This window comes from Staurois parvus, unplaced genomic scaffold (assembly GCF_062004578.1).
Source record: "Staurois parvus isolate SC_StPar_1 unplaced genomic scaffold, SC_StPar_1.0 ptg000001l, whole genome shotgun sequence".
NCBI classification, from domain to species: domain Eukaryota; kingdom Metazoa; phylum Chordata; class Amphibia; order Anura; family Ranidae; genus Staurois; species Staurois parvus.
The window spans coordinates 4386582-4401175 of NW_028317797.1; the positions used below are offsets into that span (position 1 = coordinate 4386582).

At 40.0% G+C, this 14594-nt stretch overlaps 1 protein-coding gene across 1 annotated transcript in view; it reads right to left on the bottom strand.

Moving 5' to 3' along the window:
- C1D (C1D nuclear receptor corepressor) overlaps positions 1-13428 on the bottom strand; it is a 72958-nt gene extending 59530 nt beyond the window's left edge. The window contains exon 1 of the mRNA XM_089678786.1: positions 13365-13428. The gene's annotated coding sequence lies outside the window, so the exon portion shown is untranslated. The remainder of the gene's footprint in view (positions 1-13364) is intronic.
- Between the last annotated feature and the right edge of the window lie 1166 nt (positions 13429-14594).

Genomic DNA, 14594 nt, shown 5'->3' on the forward strand with positions numbered 1-14594 from the left:
GACACAACTGTATGCTGCAAAAGTTTTTGGAACCTGGAGTGTATTCATTTAATTAGCACAGATTTCTCAAAAAGAAAGAGGACTCATATATCAGTCTCTGGATATACAATGATACATTTATTTCCACAGTATAAAGGGATTGTATAAGCACAGTGGACATTTGTTTTTTTCACATTTTGTTTTTTTCACACTTTATTTATATTAGATTTTATTTTAGTTTATTTTTTACACGTAATCAGTGTGTCTTTGATGATGATAATTGAGGAGCGCAGCACGATATTTATCTATATATTGGTTGACACTATTGTATGAGTTGGTGTGAAGTGTTTGCGAACCAAAAAATTTTTTTGGATTTAATATATGTTTATTGAATATTTTTGGGTTGTGTTTGTAGAGAATTCACTGTATTGGCTCACAGGTGGACAGTTGTTTTTGAAGGGAATACAGTGCTTACCGCAAGGTAGACAGCCAGTTGTCAGCTTCAGCAGGTGAATCAAAGAAGTGGGATGACCCCTCAAATTGTACTTGGAGCACAAGTTTAAAGTTAAAGGCCTGCATGAATATTTTATTACTGTGTATTTGAAGAATTCATAGGAACTTTTATATGGACTGGTGGTGTATGGAAATTACATGAGCTGGCATTTATATTAAATTCTTTTATATGTTTTTGCACTTGAGCACTTTCTATTAAATTTTGCATGTGAATTCTTATGAATTGCTTTTGCGCATGTTTTTATATGTATTCTTTATATGAATTGCTTTAAGGTTATATTGTTATGTTTATGTTTTATTGGATTAGTTATTGAGCACTACAAACACCTTATATGGTGAAGAATTTAAAGAGATAATGCACCTATTTTGGAAGTTTTTTTAAACATGTTCAGTATTTGGTTATGAGGTTTGCAGTTTTGTTTTTTCACTTTTATTTCACATAGCGCTCATCGCAGGTTTTTATCCATTTATGTATGTAGTTACATCAGTCCAAACTGGACCAGTGTACCACTATAACATGCCTGAATTTGGTAAACCCAGCATTCCCAGAATCTCGCCAGAAGGATTGTAATATCACCCTCTCCAATGCAGAAACCAGGGTAAGGCAAATATATTTTTTACATTATTTTCCTCAGGTGTTTTGTTTATACAGAGAAGAGGAAGCGAGGGATTATGTAATGAGTGGATTTTGCCCTTCAGCACAAAGTCCAATTTAAAGCAGTAACAAACTGCCAAAAAAAAAAATTGAAAAAACCTTTTCCCCTGCAAAATAAAATGTGCTAGTATGCATCGTATACTAGCACATTATGAAAAACGTACCTTAGAACGAAGCCCTCTAGTGACACGCTGTCACCGCTGACAGGGACTCCATCTTCACCCGGTCTTCCTTCCAGGTTCGCGGGCTCTGGCCGCTTCACTGTTTGAGCCATGATTTAGTCACTCCCGCGCATGTGCGTGGGAGTCTCGGCCGTGGCACAGAGCTCTGAAGGAACGATGTGGGTATGCCATTCCTTCAGAGCGCATGCGCCGGCGATGTCATTGGCTGCAGGGACACTGAATATCTCCTAAACAGTGCATGTTATGGAGATATTCCCTGTAACTACAGGCAAGCTTCATTATAAGTTTACCTGTAGACACAAGTGTCCAATGGGAGTTTACTTCCACTTTAACTGCAAGAGAAAGGTTAGGTCTTCAGGCTGGCTATGCTTTACAGCAGAAATAGATGAACAGGAAAGCAAATTCGTTCACAGATATTTAAAATGTGTATTGAGCAGTTTGCCTGGATTTCAGCTTCAGAAAACCAACAAGCAATAGGTTACATAAAATACCACCACAAATTTAGATCACAGCCAAAACAAAAAACAAGCACGAAATGCTATATTTTATGGGATCTGCACAGATCCAGTGCTGGCCATACCTATAATGATCCAATCAATCAATAAAACCAATGGTGTCCACATATCAAAAACTGAGCATTTTTTCTGAACAATTTTGTTTCCTTTCAATCACAAATGGTCAGATGGGCTGAAAAATTCCAGTCATTTCAACACTGGATCACTTAAGAGATTCTTTGTCCCACCATACTGTTGATACACCTCAAAGTACCTCAACTGATCAAAACGCAACTCTTTTTACAGTCACAGCTGGTGACATTAAATCAGATTTTGAAAAAGATTCACATTTTTCAACACATGGCTATTCAATGAACAATCAAAGCCTTTCTCTAAAACCTTTTAGGCAATTTTGTGGTTTAGAATAATCACCAAACATTTCCACCCGCTGACCTGTTTTCATTAATTTTGTGTTCGCTTTCTTCCTCGAATGTTGGATCGAGGCAATTCTTTCTATGTAATATTTTTGAAAAATGTAACTGCTAAAACATTCTTTAAAGAAAAAAATGTAATGAAGTTAAAAATAAATAAATAAAAATGTGAGCATTACTTCTACAAATTTCACAAAATAAACATACTAAATAGATTAATGGATATAAATACATTACATACGATTTTAACAGCTACTTCCTTACTGTAGCAGCCATCAGCTTGTGCCAATTTTCCTCAGCTGGCTCCCAACTTTATGGTAAATAAGCAGCTATATAGCCACCAATCACTTTCACTGAGGGCAGTTCACACGTGCGGATAGAAAATGCAGGTAAAAACTCATATGGAAGCACTTGCGTTTTACTGCATTTCTATGCGATTTTTAAACTTGTATTGCATTTAGCTACTTTTGTTACTGTGAGTTTTCTGACTATTTCCCATGTCATCAGTTCCTTTTTTTTACACTTTGCTTTGCAGAGGCAATAAAAACCATGTCTCCTGCAATGCAAACCTTGCTGTCAGAACTCATTCATGAACAACGGTTTTGACAGCTCAGGATAGTGATCTGTGATAGGCTGGAGCTGGTCACATGGTACAGGGTGCTGTGATTGGCCTCATGTATCATGTGACAGCTGTAGGCCACTCACAGCTCACTAGGAAGAGAAGCAGAGCTGTTATGAATGACATTGATTCATAACAGCTTTGATTACATAGTGATCATGTGATCGCATAGCAACCACATGATCACTGGGTCCCATTCACTGGGATCTTCACACCGCTGTGTCCACACAGCAGTCGCGCGGGGGTGGGGGGGCACGCTGCATGCCCGCTCGGGCGCGCAGTGCCCCCTAGTGTTAGTACAGCCAGAGCGATGTACAGGTACATCGCTTTGTCTGTAGCTGCCGCCCAGCCATAGTACATTGCGAGCGGGAAGTGGTTAAGAAGATGCCCCTAATGGCAACTCGTTAGGTGTATAAAAGACACCTGTCCACAGAATCTGTTTTTTCCATTCAAACCAAAGAGCTGAAAGGACATCAGGGACAATATTGTAGACCAGCACAAGGTTGGAATGGGCTACAAGACCATCAGCAAGAAGCTTGGTAAGAAGGAAACAACTGATGGAGCAAATATTCGCAAATGAAAGAAATACAAAAGAACTACCAATCGCCCTCGGTCTGGAGCTCCATGCAAGATTTCGCCTCATGGGGTTAAGGATGATCATGAGAAAAGTGGGGGATCAGCTCGGAACTACAGAGGAGGAGCTTGTGAATCTCAAAGCAGTTGGGACCACAGTCACCAAACAAACTATTGATAACACATTATCCCACAGATTGAAATCCTGCAGCGCCCACAAGGTCCTTAAGAAGGCACATGTACAGGCCGTCTGAAGTTTGCCAATGGACATCTAAATGATTCAGAGAAGGATTGAGGGAAAATGCTGTGGTCAGATGAAACCAAAATTGAACTCTTTGGCATGGGGCCAATGGACAGGGCCATGTATTGTAAAATCTTGGATATGAACCTTCTTTCCTCAGACAGAACACTGAAGATGGGTTGTGGATGGCATGACAATGACCCAAAACATACTGCCAAGGCAACAAAGGAGTGGCTCAAGAAGAAGCACATTAAGGTCATGGAGTAGCCTAGCCAGTCTCCAGACATTAATCCTACAGAACATTTATGGAGGGAGTGGAAACTTCAGGTTGCTAAGCAACAGCCCAGAAACCTTAACGTGGAGTTCCACCCATTTTTTTCCACTTCTGCCCAAGCAGGTTCTAATTGCTATACCATCAATGTTTGGGGACACATACATTTTTTCTAAGTTTTTCTACCTTTTTTGATAGAGAAGAGCTTCAACTCCTTCCAACCTCGCTGCGGCGAGAAACCTGACATTCTTCTGCCCATTGGCTCACAGGATAGCGGCGTGGAATGCTAGCTTCCTTCCAGGTTGCTGTATTGATTGACAGGTTGCCATAGCAATGCAGGAACTTCTGCCGGAACCACCATTGCTATGGCAACCTTCAATACATCGCATGCACAGCGTAGGCACATAATTGGGAGGTGCAGACTCTGTAGCCAGCTGCATCATTTCCCGGAAGAAAGACTGAGCGGGCTTCAGATGCCCACACTCAAGATGGAACATTACACTATATAACTGAGCCAGTAAGTTACATTTTTTTTTAAACAGGAACACAAACGATTAAACAGCTTATGCCAAATTGCATGGCATAAGCTGCCATGATCACGGGGGTGTTTAAAGAAAAAAAAATGACTGGAACTCCACTTTAAGGATTTAGAGAAGATCTGTAAAGAAGAGTGGACCACATCCCTCCTGAGATGTGTGCAAACCTGGTAACCAACTACTGAACTGCAGCTCAATTTATAACATTTGTATCACTTTTTTTTATGGATTTTTGTTTGATATTCTGTCTCTATCATTTAAAATACACCAATGATACAAAGCAATGAAGGGTCTATAATTTATAGGTAGGCAAACTTAAAAAATCTGCAGGGGATGAAATAATGATTTTCCCCACTGTAATGTTCTGGGGCTTAAAGTGTTACTAAAAGCAGAATTTTATTTTAAGTTAAAATAACAAACATGTTATACTCAACTGCTCTGTGCAGCAATATTGCACAGAGCAGCCCCGAACCTCCTCTTCTCGGGTCCTCCCACTGGCGATTCTGGCTGCTCCTTTTCTTTGTGTGTCCCCATAGAGAGCTGTTTGCTATGGGGACAAACGCTGCGCGCTCGCTTCCAACCTGTGTGTCTATGGAGCCACGCTCCATAGACACACACAGCAGAAATTAATTTCTCTTCACCACATTTGATAGACAGCAGCAAGAGCCAATGGCTCCTGCTGCTGTTCGAGTCCCTGTGTGAATAGGAAGCGAGGAGAGAAGAGATGCAGCCATGCACAGCGCTGATCTCTTCTCCCCTCTCTTCCTCTTCACACACTTACAACTTAAAACATTTTTTACCTTAATGCAAGCAATGCATAAAGGTAAAAAACATTTTTAGGTGTAGTATCACTTTAAGCACTTTTTTGGTCAAAAAAATTGTGTGCAAAAAAAAAAAAAAAAAATTGGAATAATGCCGAAGTGGTTAAATAAACTGGAGAATAAATACACAAAAAAAAATCTGATTCTTCCAAACAAAGTTTAGAAAGGTTATATTGTGTGTATTGTGCCAGTTTTATGTGCACTGGAGAAGAAAGTGTCCTTCATTGGTAGGCACTTTTCATTTGCCCAGGATATGGTTTAAATTAGACGAATAACCACATCAATGACACTGAACAATGACTGGCTGAGTGTAGAGAAAGTAAACTAAAGGTCGACCCTCCTACTTGGCTGAGAAATCCATTGAGCAGGTTTTGGGCAGAGTGTCAAGCCAAATGTACAAGCCTAATCTCAAAGCTCTCATCTGTGCATAGGATGGAGCTACAAGAATCATTTCTGGCACTGAAGAGCTTTTAATCCACCGGAAGGAAAAATACTATAGACAGTCAGACAGATAAAAAACACTTGGAAATAGAAAGTCACACAAAGAAATGTTGATATATTTAGAGGAATAGGCTGATAGATATTTAACAAGTTTATCTACAAAGAAGGGCAGCACAGTGGAGTAGTGGGTAGCACTTCTGCCTGGCAGCACTAGGGTCATCAACTGGAATCCCTGACACCACCTGCCTGGAGTTTGCATGTTCTCCCTGTGCCTTGTGTGGGTTTCCTCTGGGTACTCCGGTTTCCTCCCACACTCCAAACACATGCTGGTAGGTTAATTGGCTCCTGTCTAATATGTCCCTAGTATGTGTATGTATGAATGTAAGCTAGGGACCTTAGACTGTAAGTTAGGGCAGGGACCAATGTGACTGTTCATTCACATCGTTCCATGGTCAAAGTGCTGCATAAATTGCCAGTGCTATATAAATACAGTAAATAAAAAACAATGCTAGCTTTGAGATAACAGAAGGCCTGTCATCTGACTAGGCGATGTGGAGTGTAGTCTATGTTATTTATTTATTACATGTATTTATATAGCGCTGACAATTTACACAGTGCTTTACATATTGGAAATTCTCATCAGTCTCACCCTGAAGAAGCTTGCCATCATTCATGCGTACACACATTCCATCCTAAGGCCAATTTGGAAAGGTGAAAATGAAAGCAGTATTACACCCAAAATAAAAAAAAATAATATATCGCAGCTTACCCATCATTACATGTGGTTTTCTTTTTCCCCTCTGTTTTCACCTGATGATCTGGCTAGTAACACATCTCCTGTATTAGAGTGTCCCCACTCTGGATGAAGGAGCACGGGAGGCACAGCAAGTTTCACATTTTTTTTTTTTCCCCTTTTGGGATAAAGGATCCTATTGTGTGCTTGCAGCTGTTGGTAGGAAGGAGAGGACGGAAGCCAAAAGCACTGCGGCAGTGGGGGGGGGGCCTGGGCAGCAGACGTGATTCCACACAAGTCTGGTGTTGTTCATCTCAATTGCATAGAAAGAGGGGGTGAGAAAGCTAGTAGTTTAAGGATGCAATACTCATGTGCTTCCACAATGAGAATCTGCTGCAAGTACCTAAATGTGTTCCCACATCAATAAAACCCCCCTACTCTTGAAGAGAGCTAGCAGTTTACTTACGAAAAATAAAGGGGTCTTTGTGTCTTCTGTTAATCTCAAAGGAAGTACACCGCATTGTCGGCAAGATCTACAAGTATTTTCTGTACTTGCTGAAAATGTACATAGCCTGAAAAAATAAAACTAATGCAGCCACTACATCAAAATACTGGTAAACTGCACTATATACTTTTTTTTGTTTTGGAGTTTAGTTACCCTTTAATTCAATAGTATGGTTTCCGGTTACATTGTCGCCATTCCTGGTTAGGGTTGGTTGCATGATTAGCACAGGTGCAGGATGCTTTTCTATCTAAGCCCTTAGTAATAGAGCAAGGCTAAGGATAGAAGTCCCAAACAGGCAACAAATTAGCAACGGCAGTTTCGGCCCAGTGTAAAGTGCAGGCTGGCAGGTAAGAAACTTTAATGCAGAAGAGAGCTAGTCCCAGGAATTCAAAGAATGGCACAGACAGAGTTTGCAAAAGTGTCTTTCATGCACTCTAAAAGTGGTGAAGATTGTACCAAATTCATGTACCTGTCAAGAGATTTTTCGAAAAATTTGCCAGCCAGTCTCCCACTGTATGCCAAAAGAGAGTTGGTGTTAATTAGCTCCACTTTGGAATTTTGCGCATTCAATGCATCTTATAAGAGAAAGTGGCACATTGTAGTACTACCTGAATTTGGTGCACAAGTCGCTGTCAAAACCGAAAGTGTTGCAAATGCTTCATGAATTCGGCGCAATATAGTAACAAGAGGGATCAATGCCAGACAAGTGGTGCAGCAGCGTTATTGAATTCCACCATTATGTCTCTCCTGCATTAAAAACGTGCCAGTTCACATTTTTTAAAAAATTAAGGTTCCACTTTAAACATGGCAGCTTTCCTTTCCACCTGATGATCCAGCCAGTACGTCTGTTATTTTTCAAATCCCTTTACCAAACTAAGCTGTCAAGTAAAAGTGGAAGTTGAAAGGTTAAGAGGAATAATTTACAACCGACATGGGTGCTTGCAACGATCGGCTATTATTCATGTAAATCTTTCTCAAAAGGGGGGGGGGAACCTGCCGCTGTAATTGCTTAAAAATTGTTAGCTGGATTTCAGTCAGGAAGCTGTCACTGTAACCAGCCAAGAATAAGCTGCAGAGGCTTTTCCTGCCACACAGCCACATCTCTTGTATACAGTGTCTCATAGAATGTGAGTACACCCCTCACATTTTTGTAAATATTTTATTCTATCTTTTATGTCTCCAGACCTAAACCCTATTGAGCATCTGTGGGGCATCCTCAAACGGAAGGTGGATGAGTGCAAGGTCTCGTAACATCCACCAGCTCCGTGATGTCGTCATGCAGGAGTGGAAGAGGACTCCAGTGGCAACCTGTGAAGCTCTGGTGAACTCCATGCCCAAGAGAGTTAAGGCAGTGCTGGAAAATAATGGTGACCACACTAAATATTGACACTTTGGGCCCAATTTGGACATTTTCACTTAGGGGTGTACTCACTTTTATTGCCAGAGGTTTAGACATTAATAAGAAAAAGAGAGGAAGGCGCCTCTAAGTGCAGTATTGACAATTTATTTAAACAATGGAAAATTTGCACTTACAAGATAAACGGTTAAAAAGACTCATGTGGTAATTAGATCCAGGTGGGACGTCCAGCAGCAAACTATTCCTTCAGAGGTCTGAAGAAGGAGCCTATTGAGCATGCTCCGAAATGCATTACCGCCCCCTTCACCTGCTACATCTGACTCTGCTCTCCAAGCTTCATTTTTGGTGCACAGGCACATCCTGGACTCTACTTCCTGATCCTATAGGCATAGTTTGCTGTTGGACAGCTGGATGTCCCACCTGGATCCAATTACCACATGATGAGTCTTTTTAACCGTTTATCTTGTAAGTGCAAATTTTCCATTGTTTACTAAATAAATTGTCAATACTGCACTTAGAGGCGCCTTCCTCTCTTTCTTGTTACTGCATTAGAGCCTTGCTTCCACTCTAAGAAGAGCTGCCTCAGTGTTACTGCTCCCATCCATCCATCCCTGATATCCATCTGGCACCTTTATCTTACAGCTACAGAGGTTGGGCACCAAAAAGTGTGCCCTATATAATATACATTTTCTGGTTTAGACATTAATGGCTGTGTGTTGAGTTATTTTGAGGGGACAGCAAATTTATACTGTTATACAAGCTGTACACTCACTACTTTACATTGTAGCAAAGTGTCATTTCTTCAGTGTTGTCACATGAAAAGATAGAATAAAATATTTACAAAAATGTGAGGGGTGTACTCACTTCTGGGAGATACTGTACATGCGGCAGCAGGACAGAGAATACCACAGCCACTTAAAGTGGTTGTAAACCTCAGACATGAAATATGAACAAAGCATGTCCCTCTACAGCATGTACTTGTCTCAATTAAGAACACTATGGGTGAGATTTACTAAAACTGGATCACTAAGAATCTGGTGCAGCTGTGCATGGTAGCCAATCAGCTTGTTCAATTAAGCTCTGACAATAACACCTGGAAGCATATTGGTTTCTATGCAGAGCTGCACCAGATTTTGCACTCTCCAGTTTTCAGTTTTAGTAAATAGCCCCTAAGGTGTCAATTCACTAAGAGATAAATACCGCATTCATTTATGAGTTAAAATAAATCATGTGGTAACTATTTCAAAAGTAGTCAATTCACTAAAAAAAAGTGTTAAATATTTATGTTTTGCGATATTTAGCACTTACATTTTGCATTATTTTTGGTGTTATTTCACTTTTTTTTTGCAGGCTAACGCTGTACCAGAATGCACACCGCAATACTGTGGAACCATGAAAACATTGTAGTGTGCTTTCATTCACAAAACGATCTCCCTCTGATGAAATGTTACAATTTATTTTCATTCCTGAGCTCAGAGAACATTTTTACACTGGTACATTGTATACTTTTCATTTTTTGGCCAATGTAGAGTTCCTCTAGTTGATATTTTGTGTATTTCTAAAATACCGTCAGCAAACACCCGGTGATAAATAACGAATGTGTGCGTTTTTTAATGAATTGACTAAAGATTTATCCAATTTTTTTTTTGCGGTATTTGTCGCACTGTTCTAACAAATGTGCGGTATTTACCTCACATTCAATATTTTACTTTGATGAATTCACTTTTATTATCTCATGCAATAATTTATGCAACTGAGTCATGTGACCATGTTATCACACGCAATAACCTTTACTGAATTGACCCCCAAGTGTCATTTCTGTCTGCTGCTTCATTACTCTGCTATCTGCATGAATGACTTATGACAAGGTTTCTGGATACCAATAGAAATATGGTGACAGGGGAGGGACCTCCAGCAGATTGACAGCTCTGTAACCCTAGGTTCACACCCAAGTGTTTTCTGCAGCGTTTTGCAGAAATGCAGCACAGTCCATTTAACAGGATTTTCTATGGGACATGTTCACATGCGTTTTCACCCGCTGCACTTTTTGGAAAGGGTCAGGGACTTTTTTAAAAGCAAAAAGTTGTATTTTTATTTCTATAGAATTCAATGAAAATGCTGCAGAAAAGCATGTATCATGTTTTTGCCACATTTTTTGATGCGTTTTGCATTTAACATCTGCCTAGCAACAAGAAAACGCATCAAAAACGGCTCAAACACAGCCTGCATATAGGTGTGAACCTAGCCTAATGCAGGCCATAAATGGGTCGAAAATCGGCCGATTTTTCGGCCGAAAATAAAATCGGCCGATTTTCGGATCGTTAGTGGGCGATTTGGTCGGCCGTTTTTCGGTATTTTGGCCGGTTTTTTTTTTCGGTAAAGTTGGAAAAAAATCGGCCGATTTTGCCGATCGGCCGATTTTCGCAGCAATTAGTGGGCAAATCGGCCGATTTTTTACCGATAAAAAATCTGCGCATGAGCAGTGACCTGCAAGAGGAAGACAAAAAGAAGAAAAAGAAGAAGAGGAAGAGGATGAAGAAGAGGATGAAGAAGAAGAAGAAGAGGATGAAGAAGAGGATGAGGATGAAGAAGAGGATGAGGATGAAGAAGAAGAGGATGAAGAAGAAGAGGATGAAGAAGAAGAGGATGAAGAAGAAGAGGATGAAGAAGAAGAGGATGAAGAAGAAGAGGATGAAGAAGAAGAGGATGAAGAAGAAGAGGATGAGGATGAAGAAGAAGAGGATGAGGATGAAGAAGAAGAGGATGAGGATGAAGAAGAAGAAGAAGATGAGGATGAAGAAGAAGAGGATGAGGATGAAGAAGAAGAGGATGAGGATGAGGATGAAGAAGAAGAGGATGAGGATGAAGAAGAGGATGAGGATGAAGAAGAAGAAGAGGATGAGGATGAAGAAGAAGAGGATGAGGATGATGATGAAGAAGAGGATGAGGATGAGGATGATGAAGAAGAGGATGAGGATGAGGATGATGAAGAAGAGGATGAGGATGATGAAGAAGAGGATGAGGATGAGGATGAGGAAGAAGAAGAGGATGAGGATGAAGAAGAAGAAGAGGATGAGGATGAAGAAGAGGATGAGGATGAAGAAGAAGAAGAAGAAGAGGGTGAGGATGAAGAAGAAGAAGAAGAAGTAGGATGAGGATGAAGAAGAAGAAGTAGGATGAGGATGAAGAAGAAGTAGGATGAGGATGAAGAAGAAGAAGTAGGATGAGGATGAAGAAGAAGTAGGATGAGGAAGAAGAAGAAGAAGAAGAAGAGGATGAGGATGAAGAAGAGGAAGAAGAAGAAGAAGAAGTAGGATGAAAATAAGAAGAATTCCAGTCCAGCAAAAAGTGTCTCTGCAGAGAGCTCCTCTATTTCTGACAGTTCTCTGACAGTTCCTTGACATTTACAGCGGTTGAAACATTGTATCTATTTGTTTCCGAATAAAAACATCTGTATCCTAAATGGAAACAAATAGATACATTGTTGCAACTTCTATAAATGTCAAGGAACTGTCAAAGAAATAGCAGAGCTCTCTGCAGGGACACTTTTTGCCGGCTCTAGACGGGTAGAAAATCGGCCGATTTTTTTTACCATTGATGGTAACGTCGGCCACTTGAACAACCGATTTTTTGTTTTTTAAAAGAAAAATCTGCAGTTTTTCTCCCCATCTATGGCCTGCATTACTGTGTGCGGTGTCAAGAGGGGTGTGTCCCTTCCCTTCATTCAGCTCTCAGAGCTCTCCTCACTGAGCTCCACAGTGTGTAATTTCAGCTCTCTGCCCCTTTTTTCTGAACTCTCAGACAAGCTTTATAAATTCTAGAATTTGAATGGATGTAGAGAAGACACAGATGCAGATAGACAAGTAAAACTTATGTAGGAGGATTTGTTTCACCTGAAGCCAGTCATTTCATTGGATATATGTAAGGGTATACAACCACTTTAAATCAAATCCATCTAAATCTGCTAGCACAGTACACACCTGAACTCATCCCTGCTCTTTACACTAGGACAATGTTGGTATCCAAAATGTCCCCATTGCTCTTCCATCCAGAGTGAAGACACCGTAAGGCAGGATTTGTGTTACTGGCCAGATCAACAGGTGAAAAATGGGTATAAAGCCCCCCAAAAAAACTAATGCAGTCACCACATTTAAAGATTGGTCAACTGCAGTATATTACTTTTTGAAAATAACACTGGCTTCCCATTGCCCGACGAATAAAACATTAACAATGACATATAAAGTCATTTATAGCTCTACCCCAAATTACATCACCAATCTTTTCTCCAAATATCACCTAAACCATCATCTCCGCTCCTCCCATGACCTCCTGCTCTCTAGCTCCCTTGTCTCCTCCTCCAATGGCCATCTCCAGGACTTCTCCAGAGCCTCCCCCATCCTCTGGAACACTCTACCCCAATCTATCCAACTATCACCTACTCTGCCCACTTTTAGGCAATCCTTGAAAACCCATCTCTTCAGGGAAACCTATCCTGCCTGCAGCAAATAACCAAATCTACTATTTATCCTATCAGTCCATCCTGCACAGTTATTACCTTTTGTACCACTAGCCCCTCCCTCTTAGATTGTAAGCTCCAAGGAGCAGGGCCCGCCTATCCCTCTTGTATTGAACTGTATTGTTGCTGTATTGTCTCCCTTTACATTGTAAAGCGCTGAGCAAACTGTTGTCGCTATATAAATCCTGTATAATAATAAAAGATGAATGGTGGAACGGTGAGCATCTTCTTGATGTGTGCTCAGCATGTCCCTACCCCACCTGCCTGATGAATGCAGGAATCACACATACACCACACAGATTGGACCCTTTAGATTTGCCATCAGCTATGTAGCACAAGAACCTGCCTGATCGGATACGAATGGATTGTTTAGGTCTTCCCTCATATTACACGGCACCGGTAGATATAAAGGAGAGTGTATACTGTGTGTCCGGTCTAAGTCTCCATTCCCATACAATAATCCTACACACACTTCCCTTTTCCCCGCATCGACTTACCTGCGTCTTCTAGCACACAGACACAGCATGTGAACTCCACTACTTCCTAGTCTCACAGGAAATACATCATTAGTACGACGGCAAAGCATCATGGGAACTGTAGTTCGTCCCTCTGCACACCATAAACTAAAACTATACAGTCACCTATGATGTTAAACCACTCTGCAGAGCTAATGATAAGATAAGCAGACTGTATGACCATGCACATAGCTGAGGACACAACTACTATGCTGTTCCGTATATTTTCAGGCAATGTTACTGTGGAAACAGCGTCCTTAACTACACGAATTAAGCAAACTTTTCGAACAAAAATGTACTTATTCCGGAACGTGAGTTCAAAAAGAAGCGGCCATTTTTCCGAAGGCCAACTGTAATGTAAATGTATAAGCTTGTCTCCAACAACATGGCTACGCTACTGGAGACACGAACTGCTCAAGGCAATTTTAGATTAGTCTGTGCTGACAACTCACTGCAGACGCTGGATACAGAGAAGTGTTTTATTGTAAGTATTTGTTACTACACCAATATTGTATGTATTTGTTACTATACTTTTATTGGGTTTTTTTGGTTACTACACTGATATTGCAAATATTTGTATTTGTTATTACACTAATATTGTATGTATTTGTTACTATACTTTTATTGTATTGTTTTGTTTTGTTTTGTTTTGGTTACTACGCTGATATTGTAAGTATTTGTATTTGTTACTACACTAATATTGTATGTATTTGTTACTATACTTTTATTGTATTTTTTTTGTTACTACACTGTTATTGTAAGTATTTGTATTTGTTACTACGTTAATATTGTATGTATTTTCATTTGTTACTGCACTATAATTGCATTATATTATATTATATCTTTTTATTTGTTATTGCATCATTGTTGTTTGTATTTTATTTAATAATCTAATATTATTGTTTGTATTTTATTTAATAATTTAATATTATTGTATGTATTTTATTTTTCATACACTCTTATTGTATGTGTGTTTATTTGTTACTACACTATTGTGACATGCAGGTATGGTATCGAAACATGTGTCCCTATTTAAAAATGCACCTTTGTCTTCACTTCTGGTGACAACTTTTTTTGTCTTGTCCCTTGCTTTCAGTCCTAGTGACAATGGTCACCAGAACAAATAGACGAGTAAATCTCCCCAGTGAGGACAGGGGAGCCTATAACAAAGAAAAACTGACTCAGTTTCTAACCCTTCTCTACTCTGTTCAA